General features: G+C 40.7%; 1 protein-coding gene across 5 annotated transcripts in view; it reads left to right on the forward strand.

The window, feature by feature from the left end:
- Nucleotides 1-12,639, forward strand: part of rfx2 (regulatory factor X, 2 (influences HLA class II expression)) — a 45,396-nt gene that overhangs the window by 2,235 nt on the left and 30,522 nt on the right. For 2 of the 5 annotated variants that reach the window (XM_083554915.1, XM_083554917.1), the window contains exon 1: nucleotides 2,333-2,574. The exons of 1 other annotated variant lie outside the window; for it this stretch is intronic. The gene's annotated coding sequence lies outside the window, so the exon portion shown is untranslated. Of the gene's footprint in view, nucleotides 1-2,229; nucleotides 2,575-12,639 lie in introns of those variants that run through there. 2 more of the 5 variants (XM_083554913.1, XM_083554916.1) reach the window with 2 other exon arrangements.

Here is a 12,639-nt window from a genome sequence, read left to right on the forward strand (position 1 = left end):
AGATGTAAATTCTTTTGCACATATAAATATGAAGTCCACAACTGATTATTTTCTTAGTGAATTCACTAAACAGACTTTTTGTCTCTTTTTTGTCTGTGTAATATCTATAACTGAAAATATAGTATAATAAACTATATTATAATCCATGTAGTTATATAATAAGATATTATATAACTATTAATTAGATATTTCTAAGAGATCATTTTTATTATTTAGGTTCCTATAGTTGTTACTGACTAAAAGACAGGAGGATGTTGCAGAGTTGAAGTTGGGAGTGACACGGATGGACAGGATAAGAAATGAATTTATTAGAGGGACTGCTCATGTAGGACGTTTTGGGGACAAGGTGAAAGAGGCTGGTTTGGACATGTTGCAGAGGGACATGGGGTATATCGGTAGGTATAACACTGAGGATGGAGATGCCAGGGACAAGGAAACAAGGAAGGGCAAAGAGGGGGTTCATGGATGTGGTGAAGGAAGACATGCAGGTAGTTGGTTTAAAAGAGGCAGATGTAGAGACAGAGTAGTATGGAGACAGATGATCCGCTGTGGCGACCACAATGGGAGCAGCCGAAAGAAAAAGAAGAAGGTTCTTATAGTTATTAGCCACTTTGACTGGTCACAAATCGCCTGAAATATAACTAATGAGAGATAATTCTCATGAGATGAATCTATTTTGAAGAAGAATTAATCTATCTATCTATCTATCTATCTATCTATCTATCTATCTATCTATCTATCTATCTATCTATCTATCTATCTATCTATCTATCTATCTATCTAGCTAGCTAGCTAGCTAGCTAGCTAATCGAACTCACATCCTTTTGACCATCCATATCTTTTTAAACTCTGTTTAATTTGTTCATTTATTTATATATATTTTATGGTTTAAAGTCCCCAGCTACAACATATTTGAGAACCACTGGCAAAAAAAAACATGCTTTTATGTTTTGAGCATGAGAAAAACACATGTTCAATGTTCATTAATGTAATTCCAGTTACGTTAGTATGGTTCATAAAGTTGTTTTTGGTTTAAAAACGTGCACATTATAATGTTGCATGATCAGAAACTCCATATTCACCAAATATACAAGTACACAGGAATGTAGCTTGGCAAATCAGCACAACAAACAAACAAACAAACAAACAAAACACATGCAACATATGCAACAAAGGGGTTAACAATACAGATGTACATACCAACATACAGACACAATACTTTACAAATATAACATAATACATTTTTTTTATTAAAATTTAAAGGTTAGTGTTTTGCCTTATATACAGTTAGTTACATTTACACTATTATATTATTATTTTGCATCATTACTGCACTATAATGCACTATAACATGTGGTTCTCAGATTTCCACCTGACTGCACTGTTGTAAACAGTGTATTATAGTTTTAACCTGGTCTTAATATTTTTCAACACACTGTTGTTTGTGGGTTTTTTTTGTATCTATCTATCTATCTATCTATCTATCTATCTATCTATCTATCTATCTATCTATCTATCTATCTATCTATCTATCTATCTATCTATCTATCTATCTATCTAAATAAAACTTAGCAGAGAAACTACAGCACTTATATTACAACCATGATGGCTAATGAAAGCTTTTGCGTATACACATATTTATACACTTACATCTATATTACACTATTCATTTTATTTTATTGCAGTCACGCTGGTCATTTTTCACACGTATTTACAACATTGTTTATTCGCAATTAAGTTTAACTTTTAAAACATAATCGAAAATATCATAGCATTAAAAAAAGGTGTAACGTTTGCACATTAATACGATCGAAGAAATGTTTGGAGTGACAAAAACGCCATGCGAACACTGGAACGAAGTTTTCGTCCATAGAATAAATCTGTATTTGTTTTACATTTTAAGTGTCAAAACAACACTAAAACTAATAGAGTTAAAGAATAATAGCTTCTGAAGTCATAAACAGACGTGTTGGCGCGGTCCCGCCATTTCTGAGGGGAAAAAAAAAAAACTTCGCCGCGCGCGCTAAAACGGTTAACAGTGGCGCGAAAGAAGGAAGCGCACGCGCCGAATCGGGCGCGCGCCGTAGCGGGAAAACCACGATCAATCGGGTTACTACAGTGGATACGTGTGTGAGGAGCGTGGTCTGTGGGTAGACCACGCCCCACCTTTTACACGCTCTCGCCCTTCCTCCTTCCTTCATTCCCCTCATCACCCCGCCCCTTCTTCTTTTTCACTATTGACGTAAAGGAGGGAGGGGCGGGAACTTGAGAAAGAGGGGGAGGAGGGAGTGAGGAGGAAGGGGAGGGAGAGTGAGGGGGAGGGAGAAGGAGAAGGAGGAGGGGGAGAAAAAAAAAAAGGGTAGCAACAGTTGCCTCGAGACCCCAGCGCTCGCGCGCCATAGCGACTGTAGCCCTGGAGACCGTTCCTTACCAACAGCGGAGAGCAACAGCAGCAGCAGCAGCGGAAACTGGAGCCGAAGCTCAAAGTGTGCGAGAGTGTGTATGAGTGTGTAAGAGAGACTAAAAGACGAAAAAGAAAAGAAAACTACCGGGAAGCTCCTGGAAAAAAACAAGGTGAACAGTGTTTTTTTTTCTCTCGGTATGATTTCTTTTGCCACTCGTTAGCTAGTCAGCTAGCTTGGTTTCTCTACCGCCTTCTTCTGGTTCACTCTGGATATAAACTTGTTGCTCAAATGCGTGTTAATTCATTTTGGCTAAAATATATTCTACATAATTTGAGGAACTTTACTTGGTTTCTAGTGTTACTCAATGCTCAACTTGTTCGAGCTAGCTGTTGCCTTGCTAGCCGGCTCTCGTTAGCCCCCGGTAGCTAGCTTAAAGTTTTCCGGTGATCCGTTCAAACTAGTCGGAACCTTGACTAATGTATATTCACTCGATTTGGACCAGAAATCCGATTTGTGTTTCTATAAAACGGTGTCCTGAGTCACTTTTGCGATCGAAAAGCGTTCTTCATGTATTGACGGTGTTTTGTCCCTACTGTGTGCCACACAGACTCCCTGAAATCCCCCTTTAAATCCTCTTGAAGGATCTCCTACACTTCTTTATCAAAGCTCGAAAAGATTCATAGATCCTGCATTATCTTGTAGTTAAAAATCCGCAGAGGAAAGAGCAACAGTGTTTCCCAGCGCGCTCCGAGGCAACAGGTTGATTTAAAGGCAGAGTGATCTGGTGGTGGGGGAAGAAACGATGGAAAACCTAAGCAGGGTTTTGTGATTATTATTAAAGCTCAGTGTGAATGAATGAATGAAATGTCTCTGATGGTCATGATCAATTTGGGAATATTTTGGGATTCATTATTTTTTATTGGAGGATGAGCAGATGCAATGTGACAGGCTGAGATTTGCCAACATGAACGCATTAAATCAACAACCCGGACTGGTTGAGTTTTATTTCAGCTGTCTGATCTCTGATCACCGTCTCGTCCATGCGGCGTACTGATCTGATACCGGGCATCGATATCGCAATATCGAGACCGGGTCAGTTTTATGCTTTAAAGTATTTTAATAATGAAGGAATCACTTGTACGTCCTTGTTTAATGTGTGTTTATTCTAAGAGATTTTATTCCCGTTAGTGTTTTAATGCTCGATCGCAGTAAAGCCGGAGTGTTTTCCACAGATCTCTCAGGACCAACAGGTTGTTTTGAAGCCACAGCGAGCTGTGAAGAAGAAGCAGGAAAGCACCACCTTTACTGGACCATTTTGTGGTTTTTAAGTTGATATGAATTCTAGAAATATTTCAGAACGTATTTTTTTTTATTTGCCGTCTTATCTCAAGTTAAATTTTTTATTTTTATTTTGTATTTTTTTTGTGGGGGGGGGGCACAAGCCTTTATATGAGAATGAAAAATTGCATTTCTAAACTAAACCTATGAAAATCTTAGGGCTTGGTTCGATTTAGGATCACGTTTAATCCCAGTAGGATGTACATCTTGCTTTTGGGGTGTCTTGCTTTGATTCTGAGTATCACATTTAGATCTACTCCATAAAGTTCTGAGTGCTGTGGGTTTTGGTTTTAGTGATGCTCTTTCTTTATTTTCTTATTTGTTGGTTGTGTGCATGTTTGTAATCATTACATGGAATCTACTACAATGTCCATGTTCAACATATAGTATTGCGATAGTAGATGCATGTATATAAAAAAACTCACCATGCATCACAGTTTAACGTGAGCATGTCCAAAGCGTTTATAAAAAAGAAAGCTGAAGTGTTCCCCCGGCTCCGTCAGATGCAAAAGGTTGTTTTAAAGCCGTACTGTCTTTTGAAGCTGAGGCAAGAAAATGCCAGCCGTTATACAGAACGAGTTTGATAACAATTCAGTGTTGTTTTTGCACAGGTAAAAAAACAAAACAAATGAATATCATTCTGATTATTTCTATTTATTGATTTGAAGTTAGAAAACTAAATACAGCCATTTAGACTCATGTTTGAACTTTGAAGGTATTTGATAAGGCACATCTTAGCCCAGGGTTGTACTGATCAGGCGCTATATATGAATATCAGGGTTGTCTTGGCTACTAGACCCACTTTTATAGGATATTTGTGCAATGGTTTGTGAAAGGTCCTGGAACATCTGGTTCAGGTAGACGATTCCTCTAATATGGCTTTTTTTCCACTGCTCACTGATTTTAACTAGATGTGGTTTGACATTTATGCTTGTGTTTCTAGTTAATTTTCTTTCCTTAATATCACCTGCCCCAATACACCGTGTTTGTTACAGTGGATACAAGACATAAAAATAGAAAAATACTAATAAACAAAACGATCGCATTAATTGGAACCGCAGAAGCGTAAGGTATCATGTGGTATCGGATGTAAATGATGATGTCCTATGATTAAATAGGCATAGTATGGATGCGTGGAAAATTACTCAGAAGATCATGACTCCTGACAATCCCCACAAAACAAAGCTGCTGAGCTCAGCAGGCTTATTTTGACAGCGCTTTTCCCCTAACGATCAGATCGGTTCTGTTCAAAGGGTTGCATTAGGACAAGCGTGTTCTTATTTTGGACATTCAGACATGATTCTGCTCACGGGGTGACTTTTAGGGAAAAAGTGTCAAAATCTCATTCCATCATGAGATCACAAGCTTATTTATAGACCATGGCAAAGCTGTGGAGTTACCGTGGAATGAAATCTAAAATTGGTACATGTGTAGCGAGGGCGTTTCAAATTTATTACAGGAACCCCTGCACTGCCAGTGACATTTCTGCGGAGATGATCATCGATGACTCCAACCGGCAATGCCAGCGTAGATTAAATTACACATTATGCTCAGCGCTCACATCTGTCAGGCTCACCGGGGAACTTGTTGGGCCCAGCGGCCGTGACAACGGCTCCGGTCCTCTCATTCGAGCCCTGTCATTTTTTGCGCTCATGTTACACCTGAGCACCGGAAAGCGCCTTAATGAGTGCCTCTCGTCACAATGGCTCACTGGCCAGGTGTCGCATCCGCCTCGCTATTGATCCCTCTTTATCAGTGAGCAGACATGCCTCTGAAAGCCGTACTGATAATGAGGGTAATTGCTGCGTCGAGCGAAAAAAACAGAGAAAGAGAAAGGAGAAGGGGGAGAGAGACAGGCTGACGAGACTCTGCGGTCCACTCTCGTCCTGGCTCTCCTCTGGGCCGCTAATCACGTTAGGACCGCTCTGATCTGCTCATTAACGAGAGGCTCCGGCTGTCAGAGTGATTGCTCTTTGGAGTCGAGGGAGCTGACGAGGACAAGTTTCTTCCAGCCGTATGTGTGTGTGTGTGTGTGTGTGTGTGTGTATCAGGTGTGCTGGTGATTTCTGGATCGCCAGAGCAGAAAACTTACCCATGACTCCAAACAAGTCTCTGGTGATTGTGCGGTGCAGTGCCTCAGCAATGAAGTATGTTGTCATAGGTGTTTTTCCAGGCAGGATTGACCTTCCCTGTCAGGGATTAAATGATTCATGGATTCATCGTTAATTATTGATTGGGTCAGACACTTGCGTCCCAGCCAAAGGTCCGGATGAGACTCACTTTGCACGTCTTTTCTGTCACCTGACCGAGACTTTTATAGTGTTTACATTGTTTTAAAGCAGGAAACGATAATCAGTTTTCAGGTATTAACACTGCTTGATTAGAAATATACAAATATACAACTCGGATTTTTGAATGACTGAGAAACCATGTCTTTATCAAAGCATTGCATGAGCCCTAGTGCCCTGTGGATGAGGGCGGAGTCATCACGGACAACACCACACCCATTGGTACATCGGAAATGTTTTCTCACAGATGAAGGGTAATGAGTCAGGAGAGTTTCCGCCCAATTGGAAGAGAAGGTTTTCCAACAATTCCTTACTTTTCCAGTCAGCATGTAGTGGCATGTGATATCTGTAACCATGATGAGGTTTGGGTGTATATCGTGACCTGAAAGTGTGAGTGGGTAAACTTTTGCTCATTGGTATGGGTAATGTTTAGGCCAGTAATCTCTCCTATTTGTAAATCTTTCCATGTAGTTATTACTGCCACCCTTCACGTCATTTTCTTTATAATCATTCTGAAAAGAAATAATTGCAGGTCACTAATCATTGGGGTATTTGAAGAAGAAGCCCACTCTGTATCATTTGCTGTTTTTGTTTTGACAAAGTTTCTGAATCCGGCTTCGGACTCTGAACTCATTTTAATTCCGTCCCATACGCCCTTCACGAAAGAAAATTAAGGAACGGGAATGAAAACTGCAAGCCAGCCGAAGCAGAACAGCTGCTGTGTTTACATGGCAACTTGATACACAAATACAGGCTGAGTAACGGAAAGACAGGGGCTGCCCTCGGGCCTTTAGCCTCAAGCTTTTAAAACGGATATCTTTTTTATTTATTTTTATTAAATTTTTTTTAAATGTAGTTAGCCCTTTTCTTTAGACTTGCGGGTGGAGCCGTGGCATGCACAGGCAGGTCAGAGGGCAAAGAGTCTTTGAGAAAATGTCGAGGATGAAGAACTCTTATTCCTGTAATCCTCAGCCTGAGCGTTTCATCTGCTTTAATCCACCTCAGATTAAAAGCCTTTGATACGTTCGTTCTTCTCAGACGACTTTATTATCGTCGCTCGGCGAATAAAACATCCCGCCGAAGAATTCGGAACAAAAGTGGCCAGCTCAGTCAGTCAGTATGCCGAACGATAACATCAAGAAGGCGAGGTTGCGTCCTCCACCTTTTACTCTCGACGCCTCACCTGCTCACAAAAACGAGCAGCCAAGCGTGTAGCCTGCAGGAGCGTTCATTCGTGGGAGTGCATTTAAGATAACAGGAGAGACAAATTATACAATTACAATTATACGCCTGGCATGTGAATGCTCCAATGTGCTGCCCAGTCCTAATTTTCATACCGTAATAACACAAAGTAAACCGGTTAGCTTGACAAAAAGTCTTTATATTCCCATACAAAAATTATTGCTTGAGTACGTATAAGACAACAGATAACACTTTTCTCCATTTGACTAAGAGGAAGCATGCAATCGCATGCACCTTCGGGGTGTTGACAGGTGGTTTTCGATAGGGTGGGTGGAAAATGATGTTGCATCTTGTTCAACACTGACTGGACTGGCATCCGATCTGTTAAATCGGCATTTCCCTACAACTTACAGATCAGTTTTGTGAAATTTTGGCAGATAGATTAGATCGACTCAAACTCACTCAACCGTTTGAGAGTTCCCTAAGCAGTGTTTAACTGTATTTGACCACATTCACATCTCAGGGATTGTGTTAGTGGCGTCGGCATTGGCGGTAACCTTACACCGCTGCGTGTTTTTAACAGAGCTCAGCTCTCAGACTGACAGCTGCAATGAGTTTCTCTAGGTGTGTGTGTGTGTGTGTGTGTGTGGGGCCCGATATGGCTCTTGATGACATCTTTACCCCTGTATGCATGTGCACTACGGCTGTATTTAGCCCCCTCTGTAACACTGCTCGTCCTCAGCCGGCCTAGCGCTGCCGAAATATTTCCTTGTTGTTGAGTCAAGTGCACTTTTATTTATTTTGTCAGGCTTAGGGTAAAAAAAAGAATGCTTCTCTGGCTATTGTAAGAGCTTAACCACTTTAAACATAGCACTCTGGATCTTCTAGTATCAGCTGCAGAAGAATTAACTAGACTCAGTTCAATAAGAGTCATGGCAAGATAATAATAATTATTATAATCAACTGATTCGTTCTAAACTCCGATTTCTTCAGTTCCTACTGAAAGACGTGCAAATAATGGATGAATTGCTCCCCATTCAAATAAATTGCCTCGTTTTCAAAGCCTGAGGCTGTTGAATCACCTCTTTTTGTGATCAAGGCCTAGCACCTCGTTTGACAGTGTTTATTTCTTCAATTCAGTTCAACTCGGTTTTATTTGCATAGCGGTTTTAACAATGGACATTGAGTTAATTTATTAACGCTTAGTGCATATAGGTTTATCCCTAACGAGCGATCCAATGGTGACACTGGCAAGAAAAAAACTTGTTGAGCTGGTACGAGGAAGACACCTCAAAAGGGAACCCATCTTCATCTGGGGTGAAACCAAATATCCATTCATTATAGTTTTATTAATATTATTTATCATTCTTAAAGCATTGCTTGCATAGTGTAGCCTTTTTAGTAGCTTTTATCCCTTTGTGTCTACATTTAACAAGCACAAGATGCAAAAATGCCTGTTGAACATAAACGCCTGACGGAAACATTCACCATATTTCAGATTCGGTCCTTTTTGATTTGTTGATTTGTAGCCTCTGGCGTGCAAGTCCCTGTGCACGCTGTCGCTATAGAAACAAAACATATTTAAGCACACATGATTACTCTGCAGCTACGCTACTGTCAGAGAAAAGCACCCTCCGACCAATCAGAATTCAGAATTCATCGAGATGAATCAAGGCGTCTAGACGCAAATTTCTGATTGAGATTTCTTATTTTGTGCTTGTTTGGTTGGATTTGCGTGTGAAAATCACAGACACTTCAGTATGTTGATGCTGAAAGAGTGTGAGGTGTTTGTTTGAGGTGAGATTGTGCAAACAGACGGAGAGAGAGGGGGAGAGGTGGAGAGAGGGAGAGGCAGGGTGCTGATTTATAGTTTCAGTCTCTCAATACATTAAACACCTGTAGCTGTGTGGGCTGATAGAAATCAATCACTGATTGTGGCTTTGTGAGTGGGATCCCGATTCTTCTCTCTCCCTGTCTTCTCTCTCTCTCTCTCTCTCTCTCTCTCTCTCTCTCTCTCTCTCTCTCTCTTTCTTTCTTTCTCTCTCTCTCTCTCTCTCTCTCTCTCTCTCTCTCTCTCTCTCTCTCTCTCTCTCTCTATGTCTCAGCACAGGCTTTAAACAGGCTTCAGCAACAGGTAACAACATGCCAAGAAATGAAAATGTTTTTAACACACAGACTCGCCCTTGCTGCAACCTCCCCTCATCAGTGCGTTCTTTACATTCCACCTGGTTTGTATCATGGCTACACAACATCTAATTACATTTCCTGTCACCAACACAGAGGGCTTTAGATTAACATGATAATAGACTTCTCGTTACAACCCCCCCCCCCCAACCTCTTTTTCCTCAGTCTATTGAAATGGGCAGTATAGACACCCCTACCCAATACTTCCCACTCTTTTGTTTTATAATGAAAACAATGTCTTTCAATTTGTAAAAATGCAACAAAATGATTTTCACGGACAATACGTTGATCTGAGCTTTCAGTCTGCATCAATATTCAGTGTATTTTTTATTTTTTAAGTAAAGAAGTTTTTGGCCATTTTCTTCTTTTTCTTTTTTCTTTTCATGTTTACTAAAGACGGCGCTACTGCAGCTGTACTGAATTTTGGAATTTATGATTTCTCGTAGTTAGTTAGCGAATGAATGACGCTCGAGCGCTCTCAGATGTCACCCTTTTCCCGATATAACCTCACACTTAATCGTGTATTTATTTTTTTTCTTCTTTACCATTTTACACTCCAGTTTAATATTCTCACATTAAGAGGGCTGAGATTCCCCTTAGGTAAAAAATTAAACACTATCGTTGAAAAATGGCTCTTTTCGCATTCCGCTCGAGCTCTCCAAAGACATCGGTGTCATTATGCATCTGAGCACTCCGCAGAATACCGTAACCTCATTACACCGTAGGCCCGAGGTCACTAGTTCACTCCAGTTCCTGTTTTAAGCACCCGGACTAACGCAGAGCGCTTTCCTCCGCCCATATGAACATCCTGTGCATTTATCCTCAGCCTTCAAGGGCCGTGTGTTTGCAGAGTCGTCTTTTTCACCCCTAAAAAAGCCCATTCAGGCCACATCCAGCGTCTGAATAGATGAGGAAATTCTTGTTGATTCGAACCCCAAGTGACTCCTGCTCCATAGTAATTGTAATTATGCTATTGTGAGGAGAACATGTCAAACCATCACACCGGGTTTTAAACACAGGCCACGGCCGTCGTCACAGCTGGAGTGAAACTCACACCATGCTGTTCGATTGGATTTTGACTTTTCGTTATTTATTAAAAACCTCTAATGGTGTCATAAATCAGAAATCAGTGTTACACTCATCCTGCACTGCATTAAAGAGGTTTCCTTGGATTTGATTACTGGTTTGTTTAGCTGCAAAATTTGGGAGTTTTTTTGTTAGTTTCCATTTGTACCCTTAAACTCTCCAGTTGCTTATATCCTCTTCACGTTCCATGTTCCACACCCATCATCACTCATAACTCTGACACAGTTAGTGCTTATTATTACTCCGACATGATACACGTTTTGAACCGTAGATAAGATACATTTCCGTATCTTTTGCACACACTTTGATTGCTCTCTGATTGCTCTCCTACATGTACTCGGTTTTATAACATATCCACAACAAAAGTTATGTTGGAACCTACACTATTGTAACAAAAGTATTAGGACACATTACTTTTCCAACCATATTTGATTTTTTTTTTCTTTCCAAACTTTTACCACAAATTTGGAGGCGCACACTTCCTTTCACTTGAACAAGAACTGCAACCTCAACCCTGCTGAACACCTTTGGGATGAACGTTTTTATACCCCAGGCCTTCTCACCCAAAATCGAATGGAATCTCTTCCCAGAAGAGTGGCATTTATTATAACAAATGGGACTAAATGTGAAATGGAATGTTCAAAAAGCTAGGTCCCCTGGTGGTCTAGTGGTTAGGATGCGGCGCTCTCACCGCTGTGACCCGGGTTCGATTCCCGGTCAGGGAAACGACCCCAGCCATTAGGGTTGCACAAGCCTTAGTGCCGTTCCCAAGCCCGGGTAAATGGGGAGGGTTGCGTTAGGAAGGGCATCCAGCGTAAAACCATGTGCCAAATCAAACATGCGGATGGTCCGCTGTGGCGACCCCTAATGGGAGAAGCCGAAAGAACGTTTTTATTTGTTCAAAAAGCTAAATACAAGAGTTATGAATCAGGGGTCCACAAACCTTTTTGTCCATATAGTGTATCTAACAAACACTTGCAGCATTCACAGCTTTCTAAAAACGTCACTAATCCGTTATTTTGTTTTGGATAAGTGCACAACCAGTAGAAATGTTCATAAACCGTAATAGAAATTAAACTATAACCGTAAAAGCCACACAAAATGCAAAACCAGGGTCCCATCAGATGTCAAATAATGGAGGTGACTTGGTGTGGCATGTAAATAAAGTGTCACATGACCTGTTTTTGGAATAACCGAGAGAATATACCTAAACCAAAAGATGATTATGAAGAGCAAGGCACCATTTTAACAAATGCTGGAAAAGTATAATTTTCCAAAGTTTGCTTGTAAAATTCCTCACTGGTAGATTCATAACCCCAAATAAATCCAATACAGTTACATTTTTCTCAGCATCATGTGGAAAAATGTAATGTGCTGAACACTTTATGGCACACGCACGCTATAGAAGCAGAGTTTTGATTTACTGAATATAAACATATAATTAGCATCAAGAGGATCCACGTGTGATGGGAAATCGCATGTCTGGGTTTTCGCAATGAAACGAGCACCACAGTTATGTAAGAACAGGTACCATCATAAACAAAACAGCGAGTAAACAAAACGGCCGTAGACGAGGTGAAAGAGTGGGCAGATGGGTAAGGAAGTTTTCCACATCTTTCCCCAATGATAAGTATGTATTTTTCTGCTCTGTTTTAAATTCACTGCGCTTAAACATTCCTGCTATGAAGTCATTTTGTTTATGGACCTTTTAAAATTTGTCTAAACCGAGCTGGCACTGAAAGACCTGCGAAAACACGAGTGAAATATGACATGTATGTCTGTGGCTTCAAGCTGTTCGGCCAACTTGATGCAGTAAGAAAGCACTCATTAGCTCACTCGGTAGGCTGGAATGTAGCGGCTGAACAGGATCCATCAGAGAAGACGGCGCGAAAAAAAGATTTACCCGAACAGGTCCGTAAAATGCTAGTTTTTAGCTGGTGAACACTCCACTGAAGTTTTTTTCCCTCTCAGCTCAGTGTGATTCAGGTCTTGCCACGCAAGTGTCATTCGACCCTCGTTTCTCTTTTTGCTGCTGGAATTTTTTTTTTCTTTTTAAAAAGATGCAACGCTAAAAGGAAGGGGTGGAAAAATGCTCTGAAGTTGCTAGCAACAGGTTGCCATGTTTATTCATGTGAATCAGCAGTCAAGCTGCGTTC

The sequence above is a fragment of the Silurus aristotelis genome, assembly GCF_946808225.1.
Source record: "Silurus aristotelis genome assembly, chromosome: 11".
NCBI lineage: Eukaryota > Metazoa > Chordata > Actinopteri > Siluriformes > Siluridae > Silurus > Silurus aristotelis.